This window comes from Pelophylax lessonae (assembly GCF_965119305.1).
Source record: "Pelophylax lessonae genome assembly, chromosome: 9".
Lineage (NCBI taxonomy): Eukaryota > Metazoa > Chordata > Amphibia > Anura > Ranidae > Pelophylax > Pelophylax lessonae.
This window is the reverse complement of record NC_138776.1, coordinates 52017555-52031942: the sequence shown is the minus strand read 5'-3', so window position 1 is coordinate 52031942 and position 14388 is coordinate 52017555. Positions and strand designations below refer to the sequence as shown.

At 49.6% G+C, this 14388-nt stretch overlaps 1 protein-coding gene across 1 annotated transcript in view; it reads left to right on the top strand.

Moving 5' to 3' along the window:
• Positions 1-1176: 1176 nt before the first annotated feature.
• CCDC186 (coiled-coil domain containing 186) overlaps positions 1177-14388 on the top strand; it is a 189120-nt gene continuing 175908 nt past the window's right edge. Inside the window, exon 1 of the mRNA XM_082269121.1 lies at positions 1177-1366. The gene's annotated coding sequence lies outside the window, so the exon portion shown is untranslated. The remainder of the gene's footprint in view (positions 1367-14388) is intronic.

Sequence of the window (14388 nt, the reverse complement as noted above, 5' to 3'; positions counted from 1 at the left end):
CAACAATAAATCCCCAAACAGCCAGCATCAATAGACCCTTCCAGCAACCAAAATCAATAGATGTAAGCTCTAAGGATCAGGGCCCTCTAATCCCTCCTGTATCGAATTGTATTGTAACTGTATTGTCTTCCTTCATATTGTAAATTGCTGCACAAACTGTTGGCGCTATATAAATCCTGTATAATAATAATAATAATCTCTGTCTCAATAGTAGATCCCTCCCAGCAACAATTGATACCCCCACACAACAACAATGGACCCTTCCAGCAACCAATGGCAATAGATCTCTCTCTCCCTCTCAATAGTAGATCCCTCCCAGCAACAATAAATCCCCCAGCAGCCAGCATTATTAGACCCTTTAGGCAACCAACAGCAATAGATCCCTTCCTCAATAGTAGATCCCTTTCAGCAACAATCGAAACACCCGCAGCAACAACAGATTCTCCAGCAGCCGGCAGCATCAATAGACCCTTTCAGCAACCAACAGCAATAGATCCCTCCCTTAGTAGTAGATGCCTCCCGGCAGCAATTGATACACCGGCAGCAACAATAGATCCTTCAGCAGCCAGAATCAATAGATCCTCCAGAACACCTCGGCACCCCTGGTCATTACATGCACTGAGTACTGGAGGTGCGGGAACTGCGTTCCCCCTGCTGGTAAAGAGGACAAATAGGGGGAATCTCCCTAAGGTAGCACAGACAGCAATAAAATCTGACCGGTGATCTATTCCCTCCACTCTACCCCCTGCTTGCCCACCATTATGGGGTCTGGGGTCCAGGACGGTGACTTCCCTGTAATCTGACATGCTCTATATCCATTTTCTTGCTACATGCTCGCTAGCTCAACTTGATTGTGATGTTAGTGAACTGATTGCGCAGACATTTGTACTTGTGTTTTATGTATATTGTAAAACTAGTAGAAATAATAAAGTTTTTCCTTTATTTATACTTTAATATCATAATACTCTTTATTTTCCCCCACTTTGAGGTGTCACTCAGTGGAGCTCAATGCCCGATAGAGGGCGCTCTAGTAGCTTCTAGTCTGCTTTATATCCACAAAGCTCCGCCTTCACCAGCCCTTGACTCCGCCCTCTCAGGTACAATGCTCAGCGGCTTCCACCTATATTGGTGCTATACTCCGCCCCTCAATCTTAATGCTCGGGCCAGTCCCACCCTTTGAAGCATTGACAGCAGTACGGCTCCTCCCATTTCGGTCACCTTGCAGTGCTGTCTGAGGTGCTCTCTGACGTCGTCGGTCTTCTACGTGCTGATTGGGGGAGAACGCTGCAGAAGGTGACGGCACGGCGGCCATCTTTGTTGATGTGTCAGAGTCTGGGATGGATCCGCAGTAAGGGGACACCGGCAGGTGAGTGAGGAGCGGTGTACGGGAACACCACAGACACCCATATACACTGTGTACCGGGGCGGGGGGCATTGTCAGATCAGGCTGGGGAGCGGAGCTCAGTACCGGAGGTGATAATGGTGATATGTGTGTTCAGTATACACCACCGGACGTATGGACCGGGTGACCGGACTGGGGGAGGGGCACTTGCTATTAAGTGACATTGGGGGTGGGGAACTAGCACTGAGTGGGGGGGTTGGTGTATCTCAATGATACTGGGGGAGACTGGCACTGAGTAATATGGGGGGGGGGGGAGACTGGCACTGAGTGATATGGGGGGGAGGAGACTGGCACTGAGTGATATGGGGGGGGGGGGAGAGACTGGCACTGAGTGATATGGGGGGGGGGACTGACACTTAGTGATATGGGGGGGACTGGCACTGAGTGATATGGCGGGGGAGACTGGCACTGAGTGATATGGGGGGGGGGACTGGCACTGAGTGATATGGGGGGGGGGGAGACTGGCACTGAGTGATATGGGGGGGGGGGAGGAGACTGGCACTGAGTGATATGGGGGGGGGGAGAGACTGGCACTGAGTGATATGGGGGGGGGGACTGACACTTAGTGATATGGGGGGGACTGGCACTGAGTGATATGGGGGGGGGAGACTGGCACTGAGTGATATGGGGGGGGGGGAGACTGGCACTGAGTGATATGGGGGGGACTGGCACTGAGTGATATGGGGGGGGGGAGACTGACACTTAGTGATATGGGGGGGGGGGAGACTGGCACCGAGTGATATGGGGGAGGGAGACTGACACTTAGTGATATGGGGGGGGGGGAGACTGGCACTGAGTGATATGGGGGGGACTGTCACTGAGTGATATGGGGGGGGGGAGACTGTCACTGAGTGATATGGGGGGGGAGACTGACACTTAGTGATATGGTGGGGGGAGACTGGCACTGAGTGATATGGGGGGGGGGGACTGGCACTGAGTGATATGGGGGGGGGACTGGCACTGAGTGATATGGTGGGGACTGACACTTAGTGATATGGGGGGGACTGGCACTGAGTGATATGGTGGGGGGGAGACTGACACTGAGTGATATGGGGGGGGGGGAGACTGGCACTGAGTGATATGGGGGGGGGGGAACTGGCACTGAGTGATATGGGGGGGACTGGCACTGAGTGATATGGGGGGGAGGAGACTGGCACTGAGTGATATGGGGGGGGAGAGACTGGCACTGAGTGATATGGGGGGGGAGGAGACTGGCACTGAGTGATATGGGGGGGGGGGGGACTGGCACTGAGTGATATGGGGGGGGGACAGGCACTGAGTGATATGGTGGGGGGGAGACTGACACTTAGTGATATGGGGGGGGACTGGCACTGAGTGATATGGGGGGGGGAGACTGGCACTGAGTGATATGGGGGGGGGGAGAGACTGGCACTGAGTGATATGGGGGGGGGGGAGACTGGCACTGAGTGATATGGGGGGGGGGAGACTGACACTTAGTGATATGGGGGGTGGGGGGGGGGAACTGGCACTGAGTGATATGGGGGGGGACTGGCACTGAGTGATATGGGGGGGGGGAGAGACTGGCACTGAGTGATATGGGGGGGGGAGAGACTGGCACTGAGTGATATGGGGGGGGGGAGACTGGCACTGAGTGATATGGGGGGGGGAGACTGACACTTAGTGATATGGGGGGTGGGGGGGGGAACTGGCACTGAGTGATATGGGGGGGGACTGGCACTGAGTGATATGGGGGGGGGGGACTGGCACTGAGTGATATGGGGGGGGGGGACTGGCACTGAGCGATATGGGGGGGGGACAGGCACTGAGCGATATGGTGGGGGGGAGACTGGCACTGAGTGATATGGGGGGGGGAGACTGGCACTGAGTGATATGGGGGGGGGAGACTGGCACTGAGTGATATGGGGGGGGAGAGAGACTGGCACTGAGTGATATGGGGGGGGGGGGAGACTGGCACTGAGTGATATGGGGGGGGGGAGACTGACACTTAGTGATATGGGGGGTGGGGGGGGAACTGGCACTGAGTGATATGGGGGGGGGGGACTGGCACTGAGTGATATGGGGGGGGGACTGGCACTGAGTGATATGGGGGGGGGACTGGCACTGAGTGATATGGGGGGGGGGGACTGGCACTGAGCGATATGGGGGGGGGGACAGGCACTGAGTGATATGGTGGGGGGGAGACTGACACTTAGTGATATGGGGGGGGGGGAGACTGGCACTGAGTGATATGGGGGGGGGGAGACTGGCACTGAGTGATATGGGGGGGGGGAGACTGACACTTAGTGATATGGGGGGTGGGGGGGGGAACTGGCACTGAGTGATATGGGGGGGGACTGGCACTGAGTGATATGGGGGGGGGGGGAGACTGGCACTGAGTGATATGGGGGGGAGGAGACTGGCACTGAGTGATATGGGGGGGGGGGAGAGACTGGCACTGAGTGATATGGGGGGGGGGACTGACACTTAGTGATATGGGGGGGACTGGCACTGAGTGATATGGGGGGGGAGACTGGCACTGAGTGATATGGGGGGGGGGAGACTGGCACTGAGTGATATGGGGGGGACTGGCACTGAGTGATATGGGGGGGGGGAGACTGACACTTAGTGATATGGGGGGGGGGAGACTGGCACCGAGTGATATGGGGGAGGGAGACTGACACTTAGTGATATGGGGGGGGGGGAGACTGGCACTGAGTGATATGGGGGGGACTGTCACTGAGTGATATGGGGGGGGGGAGACTGTCACTGAGTGATATGGGGGGGGGGGAGACTGACACTTAGTGATATGGTGGGGGGAGACTGGCACTGAGTGATATGGGGGGGGGGACTGGCACTGAGTGATATGGTGGGGGGGAGACTGACACTTAGTGATATGGGGGGGACTGGCACTGAGTGATATGGGGGGGGGAGACTGGCACTGAGTGATATGGGGGGGGGAGAGACTGGCACTGAGTGATATGGGGGGGGGGGGGAGACTGACACTTAGTGATATGGGGGGTGGGGGGGGGGAACTGGCACTGAGTGATATGGGGGGGGGACTGGCACTGAGTGATATGGGGGGGGGGACTGGCACTGAGTGATATGGGGGGGGGGAGACTGACACTTAGTGATATGGGGGGTGGGGGGGGGAACTGGCACTGAGTGATATGGGGGGGACTGGCACTGAGTGATATGGGGGGGGGACTGGCACTGAGTGATATGGGGGGGGGGGACTGGCACTGAGCGATATGGGGGGGGGACAGGCACTGAGCGATATGGTGGGGGGGAGACTGACACTTAGTGATATGGGGGGGGGGACTGGCACTGAGTGATATGGGGGGGGGAGACTGGCACTGAGTGATATGGGGGGGGAGAGAGACTGGCACTGAGTGATATGGGGGGGGGGACTGGCACTGAGTGATATGGGGGGGGGAGACTGACACTTAGTGATATGGGGGGTGGGGGGGGGGGAACTGGCACTGAGTGATATGGGGGGGACTGGCACTGAGCGATATGGGGGGGGGGGGACTGGCACTGAGCGATATGGGGGGGGGACAGGCACTGAGTGATATGGGGGGGGGGACAGGCACTGAGTGATATGGTGGGGGGGAGACTGACACTTAGTGATATGGGGGGGGGGACTGGCACTGAGTGATATGGGGGGGGGGGAGACTGGCACTGAGTGATATGGGGGTGGGGGAGACTGGCACTGAGTGATATGGGGGGGGGGAGACTGACACTGAGTGATATGGGGGGGACTGGCACTGAGTGATATGGGGGGGGGGGGGACTGGCACTGAGTGATATGCGGGGGGGGGGGGGGGACTGGCGCTGAGTGATATGGGGGGGGACTGGCGCTGAGTGATATGGGGGGGGAGACTGGCGCTGAGTGATATGGGGGGGGGGGGAGACTGGCGCTGAGTGATAATGGGAGGGAGACTGGCACTGAGTGATAACGGGGGGGGGGGGGACTGAGTGATGGAGGGGGGGGTCTGGTACTGAGTGATGGAAGGTCTTGGCTGTGCTCTGTTTGGTTAATGCTATCCAGCTGAATGAAGTTGGGGCCCCCCTGGGAATTCCTGTACATGTCAGTGCCTGGGACTGTAGTTTGGGGGGGGGGGGGGATGTCTGTATGATTGTTGACCGCACTCTTTGGTTCCACACGAGGACTGTGGACACTTCCGCACCTTGAGCTGTATGGGGTGCAGTCTAGGGAACTACAACTCCCAGCATGTTATTCTATCTTTTTCGGGATGCCGGGAGTCTTGGTATATCTACAGCAGGTTGAATAGCATTGTGTGATCCGACTTTCAGCCCATTGATTTGAATGGTAGTCGCCAACTTGTGGCATGTGACTTGTGCTCTGAGGATTTTGAAGGGGAACCCTATGCCAAAATTAAAAAAAAAAAAAAAAAAATGGCGTGGGATCTCTTACCCGCCTGCCCGCAGACCCCCACAACCTTCAACCAGGCTTGTCGGAAAGAGGCCCTTGTCCCCACAACATGTTGAGGGCATGTGGCCTGGTATGGTCCAGGAGTAGGGGGGGGGTCTCAGAAGCTTTCTATGTTTACAAGGGACAATTTTGGTCTCAGCCGCTCCTGGAACTAACAGATCCCTGCACACACTCACAGCAGGGACAGTTCTCCAGAATCTGAGCGAGAGAATGGTCTCCCTGCAAGGCAGAGCTGCCTGCACAGAGAGGTACTAGAGACTTTCCCGGTAGGAGAGAAAGAGATGCAAGAAAACTTTTGGGGGGGGGCACCCGCGGGCCTCGCGCTCTGTACGTGGGGCAGCCGCGGAATTTGCGCTCTGTACTTAGCGCCTCGTGCTCTGTATGTAGCGCACCTGCGGGCCTTGCGCTCTGTACGTGGGGTACCCGCGGGCCTTGCGCTCTGTACGTGGGGCACCCGTGGGCCTTGCGCTCTGTACGTGGGGCACCCGCGGGCCTCGCGCTCTGTATGTGGGGCACCCGCGGGATTTGCGCTCTGTACTTAGCGCCTCGTGCTCTGTATGTAGCGCACCTGCGGGCCTTGCGCTCTGTACGTGGGGTACCCGTGGGCCTTGCGCTCTGTACGTGGGGTACCCGCGGGCCTTGCGCTCTGTACGTGGGGCACCCGGGGGCCTCGCGCTCTGTACGTGGGGCACCTGCGGGCCTCGCGCTCTGTACGTGGGGCACCTGCGGGCCTCGCGCTCTGTACGTGGGGCACCCGCGGGCCTCGCGCTCTGTACGTGGGGCACCCGCGGGCCTCGCGCTCTGTACGTGGGGCACCCGCGGGCCCTGCATTGTAAGGGATAGGTACAGACAAAACTCTTTTTGCTCTCCATGCATTCCAATTGTCTCTGTCGCAAGTGCACTAATACGGCTACAATGACCTCAAGCATGCATTCTAAATAATTCAGACAAGTTCTTTGCATTACCACATATGCATTAACATGCATTATTTCTTTATTTCTTTGTGTTGCAGTAAAGAAGCCTATTGGTTTTGAGTGGGCTGCCAACTCAGTGCAGGAACCTGTTTATCTCCGATGCAGCACACAATGTATGGAGGGTTTGCTTGGTTATGGTGCTATGGCTGGGTTCACTCAGTTTTGTGTCTTCCTGAAATGTAAAGCTATGAATAGAGCCTTTGTGGTCTTGGCCGTTTTTTGTTTTATCTTCTTCGTGACTCTGGGTTTTGTTTCTTTATGAGTACTGTGACTCTGGTCAGTAGAATATAGAAAGTATTAAGTTTTTTTGTTTTGCTCAGACACAGTGTAGTAGTGGTCAGTGTCTCTTTGCACAGTGCAGGTACATGGGTATTAGTTATAGGCACTAGGACACCCCGGTATGGAAATCTGACAAGACATGACTGTGTGCTGCTTCTCATAGCACTTACTGTCAGCTTTTAATACAACGCTGTATGGCCCATGAACTCCTGACTATCACACCTCTTATAAGCCTGTTGGAGTGGGTCTGTAGGAATTTGTGAGCATTTGTTTGGTCAGTTACTGATGTTGGATGAAAAGACCTGGCTTGCAATTGGCATTCCAAAAGAATGTTCGGTAGGGTTGAGGTTTTGCCCATGGTTTGCTCTTAGTATTTTCCTGCTTCTTCTACTTCAGGGATGCTCAGCCTTTTGAGTGAGTGAAGGCCACTTAAAGACTTAAGGACGGAGCCCATTTTGTTTACAAGTTAAAAATCAGTATTTTTTGCAAAAAAAACACTTACAACCCCCAATTATATATATATATATATAATTATAATATAATTTTTTTTTTTTTTTTTTGAGCAAAGACTCTTGAAGAATAAAATGGCGGTCATTGCAATATTTTTTGTCATGCTGTATTTGCGCAGCGGTCTTTCAAACGCCATTTTTTTTGGAAAATCCCATTTCACTGCATTTAAAAAAACTAAACAGTTATCCCATTTTTTTTTTTGTATATTGTGAAAGATTATGTCACGCTGAGTAAATAGATACCCGTCATGTTATGGTTTAAAATTGCGAAAACCCCCGGAATGGCGACAAACTACGATCAATAAAAAATCTCCATTGGCGACGCTTTAAAATTTTTTAACGGTTACCAGTTTAGAGTTGGAGTGTAGCTCTTTTTTTTTTTTTTTTAAATTATTGCTCACGCTCTGGCGATCGCGGCGATACCTCACATGTGTGGTTTGAACAGCGATTTCATTTGCGGCACGACTTCCGTATACGTTTTTTTTTCGTGCGCGAGCACACGGCGACGGGTGGGGCTAAAAATTTTCTCTCTTTTTTTTCCTATTATTTTTTTTAAATTTTAACACAGGTTTTTTTTTAAAAAAAATTGATCACTTTTATTGCTGTCACAAACAATATAAACATCCCTTGTGACAGCAATATGCAGTGACAGGTACTCTTTATGGAGGGATCGGAGTCTAAAAGACCCCAAACCCCTCCACTACACTTCCACGTAGTGGAAACGGCATTTTTGAATACAGTCGCTTTTTGAATCTGCCGCCTTTAGCAGCAGAGTAACCCGGATGTGACGTCTTGGACGCCCCCTCCGGGTTACGTCATCGGAGACCCGATCGAAGCCGCATCCGGCTTAGATCGGGACTCCATCCAGCCGGCGGAAACGCCGGCTGGTTGCTCGGGTCTCCCGGTGGGACGGGAGACCCGGGCAGAGCCGTGGGAGGGGGGGGGGGGAGTCCCCTCCCGCTTGCCGGGGTAACGATTGAGCGGCTCCCGAGCCGCATTGGTCGTTATCGCCGGAAAGCTGACCGCCAGCTCTAAACAACGGTACCGGGATTTTGCGTGAATTTCTTAAAGCCGACCTTCGGTCATTTTTTCACCTTTCCATCTATTAAATCCTCTCCCCTTCTTTCAACTTTGCATAGTAAAACATTTTTTTTCTGCCAGTAAATACCTTATACAGCCCACTTCCTCTTTCTTGTCTGGTAATAAGCCTAGGACCAAAGCTAATGACATCATGCACAGCTCTCTCTCACTCACTCTTGAGAGTTAGCCAGCTAGGGAAGAGGGATGAGTCATAGGAGAGCCTAGGAGAGCTGGAGGAGACTGGATAAGGCTGGAGATAACAGGAGACTGCAGCGATCCATAAGTATTTATCAAGAGAGGAGAAATGTGAAGTCAAGCAGTAGAACTGCATGATTCTGGATAAAATGAGAATCACTATTTTTTTGCTTCCAATAAAAATCACGATTCTCGGTGTAACATCCTCTTTTTTACATTATACAAACAAATTTTGCTAACTTTACTATTTAGTATTTTTAAAATTCATTAAAGTGTATTTTTTTTCACAAAAAACTGCATTTGAAAGACTTCTGCACAAATACAGTGTGACATAAAAGAGACGCAACGTGGAGAGTTGGTTATCTTCCGGTCTTTTGTCATTTCCGGTTTCCGTGTTGTATATAATGTGTGTTTGCGGGCTGCTGACGCGCCTCTGATGTCTAATTGACGACGAAACGCGTAAGACACCAAGACATGAAAAGATTGTTTTCTTCAATAAACTGTTTCGGAACTACTACACCATCTGAGCGCCTTTATTCCTGAGATTGGTCTGTTCACTCGTTTGGGTCTGGCTGCCTGACATCGGAGAAGTGGCCTAGACATATTAGCCTGACCATCTGATCTCGATGCAGTTGAGAAGTTACGTAGTTGAGAACCCATGAGTTACACATCTATTTGAACGCTCTATAATTTGAGGGTCAAATTCTTCTGGTAAGCATGTTTTTCCTCTAGACACAGTGGTGAAGCGTGCTTTCAACAGCCACGACATTTGGTGTGGGGATTACCTCTGTTTTCTTCTATATGAACCTTTCTTGATTGGACTGAGGGTTTTTTTTGGCACTGCACCCCTTCGTCTTTATAGTGTTTTTATGGGTTACAATCATACCTATTGGTGCTAGCAGCCTTTTATTTAGTGGACCTGATGCATCATTTAGTCACCAAGTGCAGATATTATTTTTGTTTTTGACATAAAAGATTGCAACGATCGCCATTTTATTCTCTAGGGTCTCTGCTAAAAAATAAAATAAATACATATATAATGTTTGGGGGTTCTAAGTAATTTTCTAGCAAAAAAAAAACTTATTTTAACTTGTAAGCAACAAGTGTCAGAAAAAGGCTTCGTCTTTAACCGCTTGCCGACCGCCGCACGACTATTTACTGCGGCAGTCAGCCCCGTACAGGCAAAGTGACATAGGACTACGTCGCTAGCCTGTAGGGGGCTAGCCTGTAGAAGTCCGTGCGTGTGATCGGCGGACCCGATGTCCGCCGGTCACTCACGATCTCCCCGTGGAGAGGGAGAAAGGTAGGCGGCTAATGTAAACAAAGCCGCCTGTCATTCTTCCTGATGTAAGAACAGAGATCATACGATCCTGCTATATAGGATCGTATGTCTCTGTGCTTACATCACTAGCCACACCCCTTTAAAGTTAGAAGCACGCCCCTAGGGACACACTTAACCCCTGCATCACCAATAAAGTTAACCCCTTCCCTGCCAGTGTTATTTTTTACAGTAACAGTGCATATTTTTAGCACTGATTACTGTAGTAATGTCACTGGTAACCCCAAAAGTGTCAAAAATGTCAGTCAAGGGTCCGATCTGTCCGCCGCAATGTCGCAGTCCCGCAAAAAAAACGCAGATCGCCGCCATTACTCGTTAAAAAAAAAAAAAACCCGAAAAATGACAAAAATCTTTCCCTTACTTAGTAAACGCAATAACTTTTGTGCAAACCAATCAAAATTCGCTTATTGATTTTTTTTTTTTTACCAAACATATGTAGCAGAAAACAAATTGGCCAAAAATGTTAAAAAATTTTGATTTTTACATTTTTCTTTTTTTGGGGGGGGGGGGGGGGATTTTCATATAAAAAAAAAAAATGTGAAAAATATTGTTATTTTTTCAATTTACGCTCTTTTTTTGTTTATAGCACAAAAAGTAAAAATCGCACAGGTGATCAAATAGCACCAAAAGAAAGCTCTGTGGGAAAAAAAGGACGTCAATTTCATTTGGGTACAGCGTCGCACGACCGCGCAATTGTCCGTTAAGGTCACGCAGTGCCAAATCACAAAATAGGGCCTGGTCAGGAAGGGGGTAAAATCTTCCGGAGCTTAAGAGGTTAAACTGCCCTCACTTAGGCCTCTTTCACACGGTCTGCATTCCATTGCGGACCGTGCTCTGCTCAGCCGGGATCGATCCGCCGATCCCCGCTGAGCCGGCGGATGACAGCTCCGTCTCCACGCTGTGTGCGGAGAGGGAGGTGTCAGAGCCCCGCTGCTCTCTATGGGAAATCGGATGAGAGTGGACCGCCTGTCCGCTCTCATCCGATCCCATCCGATCCCCAGGACGGATGGAAAATAGGGTTTCCATCCGTCCGAATTTCACGGGCAGGATCGGATGCGGGTGGCAGCGGGTGTCAGCGGAGATGTCACTGCTGACATCCGCTGCTCCATAGGGCTGAATTGGGCATCAGATCCGCCTAAAAAACTGACAGGCGGATCTGATCAGAACGCCCGTGTGAAAGAGCCCTTAGACCCCATTTAAACTAGCGCGACTTGTCAGCCTGACAAGTCGCGCTCGGTTGCTCGCCATTGATTAGCACAGGACCCGTTCTAATAGGAGCGACACAAGTCGCTCCGACTTAGATAAAGGGTCCTGTACTACTTTGGGGCGACCTGGGAGCGACTTGCATAGACTTCCATTATGTGAAGTCCCTGCAGGTCGCGCCAGCGTGCACCGCGACTTCACAGGTCGCCCCTCGAAGTCGGATCGCGCCAGTCTGAATGGGCTGTTACAGATGGAAGTTCATTCCTTTGATCTAAGAACATAATGATACATTGTAAAACATTGTGTTTATAGTTATATCTAGCAGCCTTACAATGTTGATAAACATTTGCTAGAGGCTTTTTCCTTTTTTTTTTTTTTGACAGCTGTGAGTAAGCAGAGAACAGCTCTGGATGAATCGAGGAAATGCCATTTTAGGATAGTGAGGGGGGTGAATCAAGATTGGTATTTGTTTTTTTGTTTAATTAATCACGCAGTTCTAGCAAGCTGTAGTGTGTGTGTGTGTGTGTGTATATGTGTGTATATGTATGTATATATATATATATATATATATATATATATATATATATATATATATATATATATATATATATATATATATATATATATATATATATATATATATATATATATATATATATATATATATATATATCTCTATCTCAGGGCTTGACAAATTTGCTTGAAAACTAGGAGCCAGCTAAAAAAGTTAGGAGCCAGGTGTTTTTTTTTATTAAACTAACAACCAAGCTTTATTTAAAAAAAAAAAAAAAACTGATATTAAATGTACACATAAATACAATTAGAACCCTGCTCTCCTCCTTTAGGGCAATCCGATGGAAACAGACCGTCTGTCTGTTTCCATCCTATGCCATCTGATCCGATCCATGGGATGGATAGAAAATAGAACCACCATCCGTCTGTTTTTGGCAGACAGGATCAGATGGCGGCAGATTACCGCTCCATAGAGGAGACTGAAGGGTCCGATCAGGTCTGCCTGAGAAACCGACAGGCGGACCTGATCAGACAGCCCGTGTGAAAGGGGCCTTCGGCTGTGTGGCTGTGGCATGGCAGGGACATGATAAAAAAAAAAATATATATATATATATATATATATATATATTTCAGTGATTAATAAAAGAAAAATTATTATTATTATTATTATTATTATTTTTTTTTTTTTTTTTTAAATAATTTAAAAAATAAATAATAATAACCACACTCCCTTTCCACTTACCTTTAAGCAAAGGTAAGTGGACAGGGAGATGAAGCCTGAAAAAACTTCCATCTCATCTCATCTTGGGAAGGAGATGGGCAGGCATTGAGAACAGGCAGTGGAAACAGTTATTAGTGACTGCTTGTGAAACAAGAGGGCGCCAGTTCCCCATTGGAAGCCTCTCTAATCTCACAGAAGAAAAACCTTGTCCTAAAGTTATTTGGTAACCAATCATTGGCTACAATGAACTATGGGGGTTTTTACAAATGTAAATGACGAGCCTTTACTGTCCTGAGCCCCCTATAAGGTTGCTTTCACACTGATGCACTGTGGGTAATCCGCACAGTAGGTGCAGTGCACCTACAGCTTTTCCTCTTTTAGATTCTGCTGGCATTGGTTCTCCAGGCTGCTAGAAAGTTCCCAGGTGAAGTGCACTTTGTATCACTCAAACCTGGGACAGGATCTGGTGGTACAGAGGAAGCATCAGCTTATGCGGCTCCTGCTCCCTCCGCTGCCAGCGCTGGCTCCATGCAGTCTGATGCTCTGGGATGGCAGGGCGACAACACATTGTTTGCGATCTGGGCTTGCCAACCCTCCATCCCAGAGCATAGGCATGCGCTTCCCTGATTTGGGGTCATAGGCCATGGGTTGAGTACCCCTGCACTAATTGATGAGCCAGGTTCTGTTCCTTCAGTCCTTCATGGAATAAAGCGCCATCACTCATTGTAGTCAGAGGTCACAAGGGTTTTCCACACAAACAGAAGTGTCTACTAAAGGATCGTAGTACTCACAGGTGCATTTACAATGGGTACATGTGTCTCTTTTGAATTAAAGTGGTTGTAAAGCTGAATTTATTTTATTTTTTTCTACTAAAAAAAAAGTGTTACATTTAGCTGCTCTGTGCAAAGGTTTTGCATTGAGCAGCTCCGATCCTACTTTTCTGGTGTCCCCCACTGGCGCTGTCTGTTGCTCCTCTTTTCTACGTACATCCTTAGCAAGCTGCTTGCTATGAGGGGCATTTATGTGGCCACGCTCCCAAGCCAGGCTGTGTGCATTCATAGACATGCACGGCTCGGCTCCACCCCCCCCCCACTCCCACCTCACGTGGTTTGTTTGACCGCAGCAGGAGCTAATCACTCCTGGAACTGTCAAAGCCTCCTGAATGCCGCTTGAATGCTCGGGTTAGCGTTTAACCACTTTACCACCGGAGGATTTTCCTGCTAAAAGACCAGGGGTTATTTTGCGATTTTTTTACTGCGTGACTTTAACGGACAATCGCGCGGTCGTGCGACGCTGTACCTAAACTAATTTCACGTCCTTTTTTTCCCACAAACAGAGCTTTCTTTTGGTGGTATTTGATCACCTGTGCGATTTTTTGATCACGCGCTATAAACAAAAAAAGAGCGTAATTTTTGCAAAAACAACAATATTTTTCACTTTTTTTTATATGAAATTCCCCCAAAAAAAAATGTAAAAATCAAAATTTTTTAAAATTTTCGGCCAATTTGTTTTACGCTACCTATGTTTGGTAAAAAAAATCGCAAAAAGCGTATTTTGATTGGTTTGCGCAAAAGTTATCGCGTTTACTAACAAAGGGAAAGATTTTTGTCATTTTTGGTGTTTTTTTTTTTAACGAGTAATGGCGGCGATCTGCGATTTTTTTTTTTTTTGCGGTACTGCGACATTGCGGCGGACAGATCGGACCCTTGACTGACATTTTTGACACTTTTGGGGGTACCAGTGACATTACTGCAGTAATC